This window comes from Lissotriton vulgaris, chromosome 1_1 (assembly GCF_964263255.1).
Source record: "Lissotriton vulgaris chromosome 1_1, aLisVul1.2, whole genome shotgun sequence".
In the NCBI taxonomy this organism is placed as follows: Eukaryota; Metazoa; Chordata; class Amphibia; order Caudata; family Salamandridae; genus Lissotriton; species Lissotriton vulgaris.
The window spans coordinates 451,936,969-451,954,130 of record NC_141685.1 but is presented as its reverse complement, the minus strand read 5'-3'; the positions used below and the strand labels follow the sequence as shown (position 1 = coordinate 451,954,130).

General features: G+C 43.6%; 1 protein-coding gene across 1 annotated transcript in view; it reads right to left on the bottom strand.

Moving 5' to 3' along the window:
* The window catches only part of EFCAB7 (EF-hand calcium binding domain 7), a 413,197-nt gene that overhangs the window by 288,909 nt on the left and 107,126 nt on the right, over positions 1-17,162 (bottom strand). The gene's annotated exons all lie outside the window — the stretch shown is intronic.

The following is a 17,162-nucleotide window of genomic DNA, read 5'->3' as shown; positions in this document are numbered from 1 at the left end:
GGATCCTGCGGAGTGTGGATCGTATCGCCCGATATCGCTCCTTAACATTGACGCCAAGCTCTTTACCAGTATCTTAGCTGAGCGACTCAGCCCGTTGATGGACGGCATCATAGACCCGGACCAGGCAGGCTTTATTCCGACGCAGCAGGGGGGAGATAACACTAAAAGACTTTTGCATCTTACGGATCTAGTCCATCGTTCTCGCACGCAGGCCCTTTTCTTATCTCTAGATGCGGAGAAGGCCTTCGACCGTATTGGTTGGAAATATTTGTTTGCTGTATTGAAGGTCTTCGGCTTGGGGGATAACTTTGTGCGATGGGTCGGCTGTCTATATGCGGCCCGAAGGCGGCGGTACGGGTGAATGGGTGCAGATCTACCCTTTTTCCTATCACCAGAGGGACGCGGCAGGGGTGCCCCTTGTCACCGCTGCTTTTTGCGCTCTATATGGAGCCTTTTGCTCAGCGGGGTCGGTTCAACAGAGGTATAGCAGGGATTCAGTTTGGTGCGGATACGCACAAAATCAGCTTGTATGTGGATGACGTGATTCTTTCGCTTACACAGCCCCATTCCTCCTTGCGGCACCTGTCGGCAGAACTTCTCGAATTAGGCAAGGTAGCGGGATTTAAAGTTAACTTCTCCAAATCGCAGATACTCAATGTATCGGTCCCTGCTGCTGAGGTACAGGATCTGCAGCGGGACTTTGCCTACCAGTGGGTTCACTACGATATTCTGTACTTGGGAATCAGTCTTACCCCATCTATAGCAAAGACGGCTTCCCTTATTTACAAGCGGTTAGTGGACCAGCCAGCCAAATCACTGACAGACTAGTCCCGTCTCAACCTGGCCTGGTTCGGTAGGCTGGCGGCAGTTAAAATGACAGTGCTCCCTCGTATCTTGTACCTTTTTCAAATGCTCCCTTTGAGTCCTCCTCCGGGTTCCCTCCAGAAGCTACAAGGGTTTATTACAGACCCCACAGGATATAGCGGCATGAATTAGCAAATTTAGCAGCACAAAAATGGAAATTTAGCGGCACAAATATGGAAATTTAGCGGCAATTTTGCGGCATTTTATTTGGCAATTTTTCCTACAACAAACACAGATATCTCAGTTTTTGGAGTTATTTAACAACATGAAGCTATGTATATTGAATACAGATGTGTATATAGACGACTCTACAGGTGTACTATGCCATTAAACGGGTGCATGCTGATCACCACTACAGCTCAGTCTCTGTTGATAGGGGGCAAACATTTGGGGGTAGCAACTTAGGAAAAAATATTTGAATATGCAATTTTGGAATGTCGAGAGGCCAAAGAGAGTTGAAAACTTTCCATGAAGCTAATGCTGCCCAATGCTTCTTGTTCACCAAATAGTATTAACACTCACTGTATTTACAGGCATGCAGGCGGGACAGGCATTTTATTCCACCCGGCATTTTCCCGGTGAGGCCTGTTCCTGGTGCCTCTGCCACTTACCTCAGCTCCCTGGTAAACAATGTGAGGCTTCAAGAGAGAGAGAAAGAGAAGGCGGGAGGGGAAAGGTTGAGAAAAAACCATCAAGATGGGAGAAGAGAGAGAGGAACGAAAGAGAGAGAGAGAGAATGAATGAATGGACTGAAATAGATTGCTTGAGGAGATGAAGGAGCGAGAGAAAGAGAAGGAAGGGGGGGGTTGAGAGGAAACCATCAGAAAGGGAGAAATAGATTGTTTGTGGAGATAAAGGGAGCGGGTATAGTGGAGTAATGTTGCTAGGGCTTCTTATGGTTTCCCCAGTTGGCCCTACAGGCATAGGAAACTGATTTACTCACGTTCCATTATGTTTTTATAAATGTAGTTAACATTTCAGGGGCTGCCACAACGGGAGAAGCAGCCTGATGCCTGAGATGAGGTCGTAGTGACTGGTCTAACATGGCTCTGTAATGATGATATATGCCTTGGAAACATGCACCAAAGCTCATTTGTGACACTTTGCATATTCATGAGACTTCATGCTAAAGCCAGCCGGATGGCTCTGTGACTTCAGCACTTCGGATGACATGTGGAGTGAGCTGCAGGTGTCAAGGTTCAATACATGCAGGACTTTTGGGCTGTCTCAAGCTTTTGAAGTTGACAGATTGATTTTCTTTAACTTGGATAATGGTATTGTTTTATTTTAAGTGCTTTGAAGCGGCAGAGCTGGGGTAGAAAGCTCTGTATAAAAGTGAGGTATTATAGTATATGTATATTTAGTGGTATAGGACCCGTGCTATATAGGACAGGATCAAAACCTGCCTCAAATCATTGTGGTCCATACAATATCCACCCAAGGCTTCTGGGTGTTTTATCCTGGCATACACTGACCAGATCTCTATAGCTCTTTCACCCTCATAATTCCCATACAGGAGGGTTTGTGTCTCATCTTCATCACTACGTTTTGTGAAGCCTTTGACGTTCCGTTACTCCTGTTGCAGAGTCGGCGTGGATGCATATATTACTTCATGTTTGGAAAATTGAGCTCAAGTCATTTACAACTTCACTGAGGCCTGAGCTGGAGACCTTTCATAGCAGGAGGACTGCTGTTACTTCTATGTATCCGTCTCTCTGCTAGTGTCTGTCCGCCTATTTCTGTCTGCCCTGTGTCATCATGCATCCGTCTCAAGATCATTGTCTCAAAGCCTGTGTCTGTCTCTTGGCCTGTGTCTTTCTGTCTGTCTTCTTGCTTCTTCTGTGTCAATATGGGTCCGTCTATCTGTCACTATTCGTCTCAGGCTTAGCTATGTTCCTGTGGCCATTGTAAGTACAATATAAAACTTCTCATGATGAATTATGTTATTTGCTGGGAAAGGTGCAATGGCTGCTCGAGTTGCTGAGAAAGAGTGAGGGGAATAGGGGGCGAGCGAGGCAGACCCAGCTCTGGTTAGAAGCCCAGGACACTGCATCAGCTGCTGAACTGTACTCTGCCATTGATCTTTTAAGATTCTCGAGCCCGGCCTTATTATGAGTCCTGCGGCGGTTTACTCTACTGCACCATTACATAAGCCCTAATGACCCTCATAAACCTTTTCCCTGCATTCCTTCAGTTCAAGTACATCAGCACTTTTGTAAAAATCGCTGCATTTTTAAAAAAGTGCCGCGAAATCCTGGAGGGTCTGAATAATGAGTTTGTATGAAACCATAAAAGGCCACGGCTTGCCCTATCTCTGATTACGGCTCCTAAGTCCAGTGGTGGGATGGGTTTCTCTTTGATGAAGGTGTATTTTCAGGCGGCCTGCCTGCAATTCGTCCTTGAGTGGAATAGGCCCTGGTCCAGTAAGCATTGAAATTTCATGGATCAGACGGTAGCGGGTGCAACATTTGGCGCGAGTTGTGGCTCCCTCGAAAACACAGAGCTTGGGGTCTTTACTCCTCCCCGGTGACTTCACCGAAGCTGAAGGCGTGGGAACAATTGGTGCAGCGTAAAGGTTGGACTACTTTCCCATCCCCTATGACGCCCATTGTAGATAACCCGGACTTCCCGCTGGGCTGTGCGTCCCCGATCTTCCAGCGCTGGAGGGAAGAAGGTTGTAAGAAAGTGGGTTCCCTCTTTGATCTTGATGGCCTAATTCCGTTCCCCCTGCTTCGTCGGACTATTTTTCTCTCTTGGAGTCCGATGCTTTTCCTTATGCGCAAGTAGAGCATTGGGTTACTCAACCCCCTAACATTGCATCTATGTCCCGTCCTTTGACGGCTTTCGAAAGTTGGGTAGTCTGCAAGAAAGATGATCGCAAGTTTATATCTGACTTGTATGCTATGATCATGGCGCGTCCCAAAACTTCCCGTACAAAAGCGCAGGTTCGCTGGGAGACAGAGCTAGGGCGCCCGCTGTCGCGTAAGGAGTGGGAGCAGGTTTTCTACCACACGCACCACACTACACTACTGCCAACGTAGCAGGCACAGAGTCCGCCTACAAGGCGGTTACTTATTGGTATTATACCCCGGCTCGTATTAAAGCTTGGGATCGGAAACACTCGGGCCTCTGTTGGAGGGGGTGTGGTTCGCCGGGCACCTAGAAACACCTTCTGTGCACTGTCCAAAGCTAGAGTGGTATTGGAAGGTGATTCTTGACGACCTAGACAACGCTTTTCAGATCACGTTCCCTCGAGCACCTGAGCATGCGCTATTAGGGCTTCCACATCTGAAATCGTATCCCTTGCGCTCACTGAGGGGTAGACAAATCTCTATGGCCTTGCTGGCAGCGCGCCTAGTCATTCTTGTGCAATGAGGGTCCCCAGACTCACCTGACCCGAGGGACTGGGTCTGAAGGCTGTGGCATCTTTTGGCTATAGAGCGGCTATCGCTGAGTATGGATGGAAAGGGGGCGGAATACGCAAAATTGTGGGGCCCATTCTTGCCCATTCTTGCATCTTCTACCTAGGGACTTGAGGGAGGTCACTTGCCCAAAGTATTTGCAGATTCTTCTACTTATTCCTCTGGAGCCTTGGGGACCTGCCAAGGTGGTTTGAGCGGCGCTAAGGGGGGGCGTAGGGGCGGTGGGCAGTATAAGGGGGGTAGATGAGACTGATGCGGAGGTGGGTGGTGGGTGGCAGGGGGGAGGTTTGGGGCTGGGGGAAGGAAGGTTTTCTTTGTCTTTGTTTGTTTTATTTATTTTATTTATTTATTTAACAGATTTCTAGAGCGCATGGCTGCCCGTGAGCGTCCCAGCGCTAAGTGACAAGAACCTACTGTAGAGGGGTCTTACGGGAATAGCCATGTTTTGAGCGCTCTACGGAATGAGAGCAGGTTGGGTTGGGCTCTGATGTTAGGGGGAAGAGTGTTCCAGAGTTTGGATGAGTTGTATGAGAACAGTCGCCCACCTGAACGAGCTTTTTTGATTCTGGGTATGGAGGCAAGGTTACAGTTAGAGGAGCGGAGAGTTCTTGTGGTAGTATGGGGTGTAATCAAGTTTTGTAATATTGGAGGGGCCTTGCCATGGAGAATTTTGTAGGTGGTACAAAGAGCCTTGAACTTTATTCGTTCCTGGACGGGGAGCCAATGTAGAGCAGCTAGGGCTGGTTTGGCTGAGCAGCAGCGGTTGGTTCCTGTGAGAATACGCGCTGCCGCGTTTTGTACTGTCTGAAGTTTAGACAGTACTTTTTTGGGGGCCCCCAGATACAAGGCATTACCGTAGTCCAGGCGGGACAGCACCAGGCCATGGACTAGGAGTTTGCGGGCGTGTACAGGGAGAAGAGGTAGGACCTTTCTTGCTGATCTTAGGAGGCCATGGCAAGTTCCCGCTGTTTTCCTAGCTTGGGCAGAGAAGTTGAGGCCTTCATCTAGCCATATGCCCAGGCTTTTAATTTCATGTTTTGGGGCGGGGGGAGGGCCCATGGTGGGAAGCCATAGGGAAGAGGGGTTGTAGAGAGATTTGTTTCCTAGGATCATTATTTCCGTTTTGTCGTTGTTCAGTTTGAGGTGGGAGAGGTTCATCCACTTAGTTATTTCGGTGAGGCAGGATTGAAGGTTGGGAAGAGAGTGATCTTGCTGGCTGAGGGATACCACGAGTTGAGTGTCGTCGGCGTATGTTAGGAGTTTGATCCCAAAAGGGGCGACGACTTTCTCAAGGGGGGACATGTAAACATTAAAAAGGGTCGGGCTCAGGGAGGAGCCCTGAGGGACCCCACATCCGACGGCCGTAGGCTTGGACGTGAATTTTCCGCCTGCCACCCGGAAAGACCTGTTCTCTAGGAAGGATTTGAGCTAGGTCAGGACCGTTCCTGCAATTCCAAGGTCCCCCAGCCTGTGGACCAGAGTGGAGTAGTTGACGGTGTCGAAGGCAGCGCTTAGGTCCAGGAGGATCACTGCCACTGATTCTCCTGTGTCCATGATTTTCCTTGCTTCCTCGACTACCGCCAAAATTGCAGTTTCAGTACTCTGGCCTGGTCTAAATCCTGTTTGGGAGGGTTCAAGCAGGCCTTTAGTTTCAAGGTGGGAGGAGAGGCTGTGGTTGACGTATTTCTCCGCTATTTTACCAATGCCTGGAAGCAAGGAGATTGGTCTGTAGTTGCCCAGTTCTTGAGGATCCAAGTGCGGTTTTTTAATCAGTGCTTTCACCATTGCTTTTTTCCAACTTGGGGGGGACAGTGCTGCTGGTGAGTGAGCTGTTGATTAGTTTAACCAAGTGGGGAAGAATGGTGGGTTCTTGTTCTTATACTTAAAAGCGGTAGCTTTGCGTTTGCACGGGCTGCTCATCATGGCATTACATTTTCCCTCGCGGGGTCGCCCTCTGCGGTGAAGGCCTGAACACTATGTCTAATGATTTTGGATCTTGCTCTGCCGACCAGCGGATGTAGGCAGCTGAGCTTTGTTCTGAGTTGTTATACTGCTCAATAAAAACAATTGATTCTAAAAATAAGTTGCGTCTCACTTGTCTAACTAACAGGGATTCTTTCTATATACCTTTTTGTGATTGTGAATTAGATTGACCAAAAATACCCTGTATATTGTTCTGTTTTATTTTAAATGTACATTTATTTACTTTGTCGCAATTTTAATTTGTTATTGGTAGGCTCTGTATTTTGGAGTTAGTAATGTTGGACAGTTACTCTAGAGTATATTGACCACAGTGAAATATCCTTAGTGTTCATGCATTGGAAACCGGTATTGAAGTGGGACAGGGTTTGTGGTTAAACGCCATTTTGATGGGCAAAGCAAATGCAAATGAAAGTCCACAAAATGGTTCATCTAATAAGAAACAAGTCAAACGTGCAGCCAAAAATTGCCCACTCAAAGAGGTAGATGGGCTTATAGAAGAAGTGAAAACCATTCTGAACATTGGAAAAACCAATAAGGAACAAAAAATAGTATACCCAACTTTTCATGAAAAACAACAATTGCAAATCTCTTAGTCGACTGTTGTGAGGATAGTAAAGAAACTTGGATTAATATGTCTAGTGTAGCATTACTATTGGCTTCCTTGACTTTGATACATGGTCTCTGAGCCTGTAACGGCTGTACCCCTTTCAAGAGAGGAAGTATTACTAGCAAAATTGAATACATCCCATTAGATCTAAGATTATGGTCCTCTCCGTCTGGTATGGTAGTCCTTGATAGAAATGACAGTGACCACAATGCACAAGCACTGTAAATAGACCAGACTTTATCTGTTAATATTTCTGATTCTCTAATATATTTTACTGATAATAGGAGGAATGTTAAATGTATTAGTATTAAGGAAAGACCAGATATCCTAGCAAAAAAATTTGCTCTGGTGGTTAATGCCCTACACACCTATGAGGAAACTATAGGTGATGAGATCCCAGCACCGGATATACATTACTCGCTGTTTGAATCCTTGAAGAATATTTTTACAAAGGATTTAAGAACTCAAAACAAAGAACAACAAGGAAACTATTTGGTATGACAAAAATTGCAGGTTAGCAAAATCATAATTGTTAAAGGCAATTAAAAGCGGATAGGGCAGCGCTCACTGAAGGCAGAAGACATTATAGATAGTACAAGATGTAAATAAGGGAAAGTGGTAGAAAGTTAAATGACAAGAACTCTTAATTCTTACTAGGAATAAGGACAGCAGGTCAGTCTGGCATATTTCCACACATGGTACTTGACTTTCAATTGGGAATGAGGAGTTCTATATACAGCCACAGGTGTGGCAAAATATTTTTCAGATCTCAACATATTGTGTTGAGGGGAACAGGTAAATGTAGTTGACCCAGCAAATACTGACTTACCTCTAGGGCATGGACATAGTTCTCCAATTAAATTATTGGTTGATGAAATGCTAAAAGCTATTGCTTGTGCAGTATATGCAGAGATGGAATCACATTCATTAGTTTTTCTAAAGTGTATAATTGTTTAAGGAGAAAATGGATTGTTCCAATCTGTCGGAATATGGCCATGAGACAATGGGATCTTCAAAATAGATGATAGCAAAGGCGTAGTTTTCTCCTTGTATTTGTACACTGAGTGGACAACTATGATAATGATTTCTCTATGCATACATATGTTTTAGTAATCTGTTTTATGGAATTAATCTCACTATACTTATGTAATTAGATATTATATTTTAATGAATTCTGTCAGCACATACTGTGCTTTAGTGATTTGCTGTATTTAACCAATTTTGCTGTATTTATGTATGTATATATTACATGTTTTCAAACGTGTTTTATGAGAACTTGTCGCAAAATAAAAACAATATATATGATATATATATAACATATATATCATATACATAAAATATATATATTTGTCGTTTATTTCAAGACAAATTCTCATGAAGCACATGTTTAATAACTTGAAAACTGAATATACATATATAGTGGTCAAGATGATTTGAGAACTCAACATCCTAGGGAGACAAGAATTACACACATTAGTAAACACCACCATATTCATTTGAGGAAAAAATCTTTCCAAATATTTACGATAAGAAAAGGTTGAAAAGTTCTGTGACATTCTTGCAGACAAAGGCTAGATCTGGTAGTATTCGGTCAGAATTCAGTCAGAGTGTAGGTTCACTAATCCCTGGAGAATGGACAGTCTGACGATTGGACATCCAAATTGCATTCATGGTCTAAAAATATTTTCTATTATCAGCAAAGGTTCAGCTCAAAAGGTGATCATTTGAATGGTTATTAAAGCTTAGCTGAGATAGACGTGGAAAAGAATTTCAAAGAAGAAATTGGACGCCAAGAATAAACAGATAAGGAAATTAGCATTAGTGGTGGGATACTGATAACCAATGAGACACTAGGTAGTTGGGCAATGGTAAATCAGGACAACTCAGGCTGGGTATGTTTATGTTTCGACAGCAGATGCTAATAGGGAAGAAATATGGGGCGGGGAGGATGGGAAGCAGGGTGAAATTGGTGGTCAAGGGGAAAGGATTGTTCACTATTAACAGGCCAGGCACATGGGTGTCAAAGAAACTTAAGGAAAACAGATGGATCACGTAGGGAAAAGAAATTACAGGTGGACTAGGCCTGACTAATGCCTTTGAATACCAAGGGCTACTATCACAAAATCAAACCTGATTGCATTTGTCACATGAACTGTTCCAGATATATTTCTGTTGCAGAAAAAATACCCTTTAGGGACAAACTGTAATGTTTAGGAAAGTTCTCAGAGCTCAGTGGAGTGATGACTATAATTGCACTGAAATTTCCATTCACAATTGGAAGAGACTGGTAAAATGCATACCTTAGGTTTGAAAAAACAGGTAATTAGGAACAATATTTAGTGAATGGACAAAACCTGACATCAGACAGTAATAAATCTGGTTAAACACCATGCATGGTACAAAAATATATATTTTTTATTATTTTGTTTAGAGATTTCTTTATAGTTAAAAGGCACACAATTTGATGTCTCCTCTATATATGTGACATTTGATCTACATATATCATATGCTAAACTGTTTGGTTCATTTCTGATACAGTTTATGACATTTCACAAATTGAAGACTATAGAGGTGGTGCTGATCATTTGCAATCTAAAAACATGGCTAGATGTTACAACAACTACGCGCGTTTCGGCTGAGAGCCTTCATCAGGAAGCCATGAAATTCCCAAGTGAACCTATGCAAACAGAAAAATACATTACATGTCAGTGTCAGTGTTGTCCTATTTATACAAGTGGTCAAAAAAACATACAGTGTAATTTATTACAAATTTGTGGTTAAAATCACAAACGAAAAAGTCCTGAAATTGCTCAAGCTTGTCCTGCTATATACAAATCCACATACATCCTAACTAGTTGTGCATACATATGAACATATGGATGAACATCCTAACTGGTTATACATGAGAATATCTACATAAGTATATACATCATACTGCACGATCTTTCTATCCATGTTGGATATATATAACAATATGTACGTCCTAGCTGTTTTTGCATAAATGTGGGCATACATATTGAGCGACCTGATGGATTATTTATACGGAGAAAGTGTGGCATCCAAATATGTACAGTAAATATATGTAGAAAATGGTGCACATCCTGGCTGTCTTTCCATTAACGAATACCATATTATCAGGAGATTATTGAGACAGATTGGAAGTGGGAACAGAGACTAGGAAGTCCTATGGGAATGTGTACTTCCCAGGCACTGAGATATGAATGAGGAATGTGTGGAACACAAATGGATGGCAGGGAAAAGTACCCAATGAAGGGGCCTACTGGTAATGAACATGTTAAGTGAAAAACACACAGGCAGACAGGGTCCCAAGACTAATTTAGTACCTTTATTTGATCGAATTCAAAAGTTGAAGAGACCTCTGGTCACGGCGGTCCAAAAAGGACTGATAGAAATAATAGAAATTCTAATGCAAAAAGGAGAAGGATAAATATGAAAATATTGCACTAGAACGCGATGTCCTGACTGATAATTAGCAGGAGAAGATAGTATCTTAGATAGATACCTGAAATTGTGGTCTGTCGCAATGAGCCGTATTACATAATTAGCGTTCTCGGGAGGAGCCCAGGGTGGAAGAGGGATTATGATGAGGTGAACTGGAGTGCCTGTGAATGAAGACAAGCGCGTTTTAGGCTGGATGTGCAAATAGCACGGACAGGGTAGGGAAACGGGAATGGAGGGGAGGGGAGGGAGGGGAAAAGGAAAAGCGCGGGGGGAGAGAGAAAGAGAGAGGACCGGAGGGGAAGGGAAGGGGGAGAGAGGGGGGCAGGAGAAGGAGGGGTGAAGGGTAACAAAGGGTGGAAGGGCGAAGGGAAGGGCGTAGGCGCGTGATACCTGAGGCGGCAGTCCGTCCAGAATGTTAATGGTGGGGATCTGGAGGTCGGGTACTTCTTTTGATTCGGTACATCCAAAGCGGTGTCCAAGTAAAAACAATCTGGAACCGAAGGGGTGATGGACAGGGTATTAACAGAGCGCGGTATCGAATAGAGCTGCATAGCATGGCAGTCGAGGAGCTGGGGGATTATGGTGTGTCAAGGCTGACACGAGGGAAATTACCTTAAGTTAGAGTCCCGCCTGCCTTCCAATAGTGGAGTCTTCCAGCGTCAGTCGGTCGGACCCGATCGGTAATTGCCAGGGAAGTGCCGATGTTTATGAAGGCACGAAGCTTGCGCGATTGAGCCAATGGCTGGACAGAGGTGGAGTGACACGAATTACTTAAAGGAAATAAAGGAAGGGCTATGCGTGATGTGGAAGCTGTGTGCCTAAACTATGGCAGACATGTTGAAACGGAGTGCGTGGGTGAAAAAGGGAGGCGGGCAAGCAGGAAGCGGGGGGCGGGTGTAGTACCTGGAAAACAGAACGAGGATGGAAGAAGGGAAGGTGCAGGGGCAGGGATACTGGTATTAATGGCATAACAGTCGTTTAGCCATAATTATATTTGAGAACCTGATCCCACGGTATTTCATTGTTCATGCCTTTGGTATATGTGTCCAGACTAAAAATCCAGTACACTTCTCTGCATTTGCGCACTTGTGTACTTTGTGCACCTGTTGATTTACGTATTTTTTCAAGTATGTACCAGCGAATGTCATTAGGGTTGTGTTTGGCTTCCGAATAGTGTTTTACTAAAGGGGCCTGCATCTTTCCAGTTCGGATGGCGGATCTGTGCTCTGAGAGACGGGTCGACATCATGCGGGCGGTTTCGCCAACATATCCCAAACCGCAAGGGCATACTAGAAGGTAGACCACATTTGTGGTTTTGCAGTTGGTGAGAGTTTGGGATATGAGTGGTCTGTTATTAAAGGTCCATTCCTTTGTCTCTATAGCAAAGTCACAGGCAGTGCATGTAAGGCATTTGTAATTGCCTACAACAGGCATCATGTCAGTGAGGGCTCTTTGTGTGGCAGAGGTTTGTTTAGGCTCCATCCTTGATCGTACCACCAAATCTTTTAGTACTCCTTCCCACATCAAGGACACTAGGGATATTATCAATCTAGTGGAATCGCTGTCATTCAACCCAGAGAACCAATGGCTGGTCACTATGGATATAGAGGCCCTCTATTCCAACATTCCCCAACCAGGTGCAATCTCTGCTGTTTCCTGGTTTATAGACACACACGAAATAGACTGTCCTAAAACTTTCGTACTTGACTGTCTTAGAATAGTCCTATCAGAAAATACCTTCGAGTTTAATGGCTCCCTTTACCAACAGACAAAGGGTGTAAGCATGGGGGCTTCGTGTGCACCCACAGTAGCCAATATATATGGCGGAGTATGAATCAAAATTCATCTACAATGATGTTGCCCCTTTTAGCGAGTCCGTTACACACTGGGCTCGCTACATAGATGATGTTTTCTTTATTTGGACTTCAGAAACGGAACCTCTCTCCACCTTTGTGTCTTGGCTAAATCTATGCGATGACAATATACATTTCACTGCCACATCCAGCCAAACGCAGGTAGAATTCTTGGATATTAACATCATCAGCAATAACAACCATCTTCATGTAGATCTGTATGTGAAGCCAACTGCTCGCAATACACTTTTACACTACACCAGTTACCACCCCAAGACCCAAAAATCAAGTATTCCGTTTGGCCAGTTCCTTCGAGTTCGAAGGAACTGTTCCTCTGTGACAGACTTTGACAAAAGGGCGGCCGAGATGAAAAACAAATTCATAGCTCGAGGGTACCCCAAGCGACTAGTCCGTGACTCTTACAAAAGAGCAAGGTTCTTTGACAGACAACACCTACTAACACCTCGCACCAAAGAACCTAACTCCAAAATGGTCTTTGTAACAAGACATTCTACCATGAATGCGAAACTTCAGCAAATAGTCTTTTCAAATTGGCACATCCTGAACGCCACCAAACCCAAAGAACACCAGCTCCCCAAACCTGTTTTTGCATACAGGAAAAACAAAAATTTAAAAGATTTGGTGGTACGATCAAGGATGGAGCCTAAACAAACTTCTGCCACACAAAGAGCCCTCACTGACATGATGCCTGTTGTAGGCAATTACAAATGCCTTACATGCACTGCCTGTGACTTTGCTATAGAGACAAAGGAATGGACCTTTAATAACAGACCACTCATATCCCAAACTCTCACCAACTGCAAAACCACAAATGTGGTCTACCTTCTAGTATGCCCTTGCGGTTTGGGATATGTTGGCGAAACCGCCCGCATGATGTCGACCCGTCTCTCAGAGCACAGATCCGCCATCCGAACTGGAAAGATGCAGGCCCCTTTAGTAAAACACTATTCGGAAGCCAAACACAACCCTAATGACATTCGCTGGTACATACTTGAAAAAATACGTAAATCAGCAGGTGCACAAAGTACACAAGTGCGCAAATGCAGAGAAGTGTACTGGATTTTTAGTCTGGACACATATACCAAAGGCATGAACAATGAAATACCCTGGGATCAGGTTCTCAAATATAATTATGGCTAAACAACTGTTATGCCATTAATACCAGTATCCCTGCCCCTGCACCTTCCCTTCTTCCATCCTCGTTCTGTTTTCCAGGTACTACACCCGCCCCCCGCTTCCTGCTTGCCCGCCTCCTTTTTTCACCCACGCACTCCTTTTCAACATGTCTGCCATAGTTTAGGCACACAGCTTCCACATCACGCATAGCCCTTCCTTTATTTCCTTTAAGTAATTCGTGTCACTCCACCTCTGTCCAGCCATTGGCTCAATCGCGCAAGCTTCGTGCCTTCATAAACATCGGCACTTCCCTGGCAATTACCGATCGGGTCCGACCGACTGACGCTGGAAGACTCCACTATTGGAAGGCAGGCGGGACTCTAACTTAAGGTAATTTCCCTCGTGTCAGCCTTGACACACCATAATCCCCCAGCTCCTCGACTGCCATGCTATGCAGCTCTATTCGATACCGCGCTCTGTTAATACCCTGTCCATCACCCCTTCGGTTCCAGATTGTTTTTACTTGGACACCGCTTTGGATGTACCGAATCAAAAGAAGTACCCGACCTCCAGATCCCCACCATTAACATTCTGGACGGACTGCCGCCTCAGGTATCACGAGCCTACGCCCTTCCCTTCGCCCTTCCACCCTTTGTTACCCTTCACCCCTCCTTCTCCTACCCCCCTCTCTCCCCCTTCCCTTCCCCTCCGGTCCTCTCTCTTTCTCTCTCCCCCCCGCGCTTTTCCTTTTCCCCTCCCTCCCCTCCCCTCCATTCCCGTTTCCCTACCCTGTCCGTGCTATTCGCACATCCTGCCTAAAACGCGCTTGTCTTCATTCACAGGCACTCCAGTTCACCTCATCATAATCCCTCTTCCACCCTGGGCTCCTCCCGAGAACGCTAATTATGTAATACGGCTCATTGCGACAGACCACAATTTCAGGTATCTATCTAAGATACTATCTTCTCCTGCTAATTATCAGTTAGGACATCGCATTCTAGTGCAATATTTTCATATTTATCCTTCTCCTTTTTGCATTAGAATTTCTATTATTTCTATCAGTCCTTTTTGGACCGCCGTGACCAGAGGTCTCTTCAACTTTTGAATTCGATCAAATAACGGTACTTAATTAGTCTTGGGACCTTGTCTGCCTGTGTGTTTTTCACTTAACATGTTCATTACCAGTAGGCCCCTTCATTGGATACTTTTCCCTGCCATCCATTTGTGTTCCACACATTCCTCATTCATATCTCAGTGCCTGGGAAGTACACATTCCCATAGGACTTCCTAGTCTCTGTTCCCACTTCCAATCTGTCTCAATAATCTCCTGATAATATGGTATTCGTTAATGGAAAGACAGCCAGGATGTGCACCATTTTCTACATATATTTACTGTACATATTTGGATGCCACACTTTCTCCGTATAAATAATCCATCAGGTCGCTCAATATGTATGCCCACATTTATGCAAAAACAGCTAGGACGTACATATTGTTATATATATCCAGCATGGATAGAAAGATCGTGCAGTATGATGTATATACTTATGTAGATATTCTCATGTATAACCAGTTAGGATGTTCATCCATATGTTCATATGTATGCACAACTAGTTAGGATGTATGTGGATTTGTATATAGCAGGACAAGCTTGAGCAATTTCAGGACTTTTTCGTTTGTGATTTTAACCACAAATTTGTAATAAATTACACTGTATGTTTTTTTGACCACTTGTATAAATAGGACAACACTGACACTGACATGTAATGTATTTTTCTGTTTGCATAGGTTCACTTGGGAATTTCATGGCTTCCTGATGAAGGCTCTCAGCCGAAACGCGCGTAGTTGTTGTAACATCTAGCCATGTTTTTAGATTGCAAATGATCAGCACCACCTCTATAGTCTTCAATTTGTGAAATGTCATAAACTGTATCAGAAATGAACCAAACAGTTTAGCATATGATATATGTAGATCAAATGTCACATATATAGAGGAGACATCAAATTGTGTGCCTTTTAACTATAAAGAAATCTCTAAACAAAATAATAAAAAATATATATTTTTGTACCATGCATGGTGTTTAACCAGATTTATTACTGTCTGATGTCAGGTTTTGTTCATTCACTAAATATTGTTCCTAATTACCTGTTTTTTCAAACTTATCTGCATATCCCGAATTAGGAACTCTAGTCAGGGGTACCCCCTCCTTTTTGTGCATACACAAAATGCATACCTTAGACACCCGATGATACCAGTAAAGCATAAAAGAGAGGTATGGGTAGTTCTAAACAAACAAGCTTCTATTATAACAAACAACCAGATGGTAGTTATCCATGGGAGAGAGAGGGTAGACATGCCAATGCCCCTGAAAGAATGTTAGAGGCAATTTTAGTAATGAAGGTAAAGCTGGAGGTTAATTTGGAAAAATATATAAAAGAACAATTTTAAATGAGTTAATTGACTTAATAGAATTAAAAGATGTGAATAGGGTTAGAGCGAGCACAGAAAGCCTTACTTAGGGGCATACCATTTCTTCACCCGCTTCAGGCCCAGAATCACAAAGAGTGACAAGTGCTTGTACTGCTGCAAGGAATTCATCAGACAAATTGTTCATATTCTTTAAACCTGGTTCTGTATCCTAGGCTTTTCATGGATAGTCATGAATGCAGAATATTCCAATGAAAACAAAAACCATCAAGATAGAGGGATCAGAGTGTTGGGGTTTGCGCCCTCCAACCATTACACAATAACAAAAAACGAAACCCATGTAGTGAAAAAATCAACCAAATTCAGGATCCTTTACCTCTGAAATGGGAACAATTACTACAAGTCAAGTGTGTCAGTCTCCAATGAATAATAAAAAAATACAAGGTATGCCCTCAAACGCCTGGTCAGGCTTCCTAGGAATCTTCCTTAGGAACAGGAAGACAAGCAGTAAGTATACAGAAGAGGATGCTTGCATAAAATGTGTGTTTGCAGATTATTACAGATGGTACATGGGCATTGGCTGATGGGCTGAAATGGACCATGCTCAAAGACCTCAAAGAAGCTGTAATTAAAGTCATATCAACAGCAGAAAAAAACGCTTGAGCTGTGTTCCTGCTACTGCTAATTTCTCTGTTAAATCTTGAAACCTTATTAAGGCTACACCTGGAAGTGGTTGAGCCAGTGGTACTCCAAACCTAAGTGGCTTTATGCCGCACAAGTCCACAGTGCAAAATTTGAAATCTCTTCCTCCTGTGTTGGTCGGTCTGATAGGATAGCAGAACTTCTAGCTTTACACCTATTGGATATAGAAAAGGATTTAATGTCCCAGAATAAGGATAGCAGTTCAGGGTCTTAAAAGGCTAAATATTGTCTGCAAATGTATTTTACACTTAAAAGTACTCTGTGGGCACTCAACAGCACAAGACACCCACAATAGTCAGGCCTGAGGATCATGAACACATCTAACACGTTAGGCAGCTATTCAGGATTGGGTGTCATCATGAGTGTGCCAGAAGAATAAAATAAGACACAAGTTGACAAGGGGACACTGAGCTTTGGGATGATGAGCCGTTTTAGGATGTCTGCTAACTGTATAAGATTTTTAACTACAATGGAAGTATTTCTACAAATGTCTTCAAGCTGTGCTGAGTTCTAAAAGCTCTGTAATATCATGACTTAGACACTGGTGAGATGGCAGCTAGGATTGGACCCCAAGCAGGTTTTTCTGGGACCAATAGAACACTTAGAACTGAATCGGGGAACTATGCCTTGTTGCAGTTTAGTTTAATTATGAATAGAACAAGATACTATAAAAAAATAACAAGAAGGATAAGGGGATATATGCA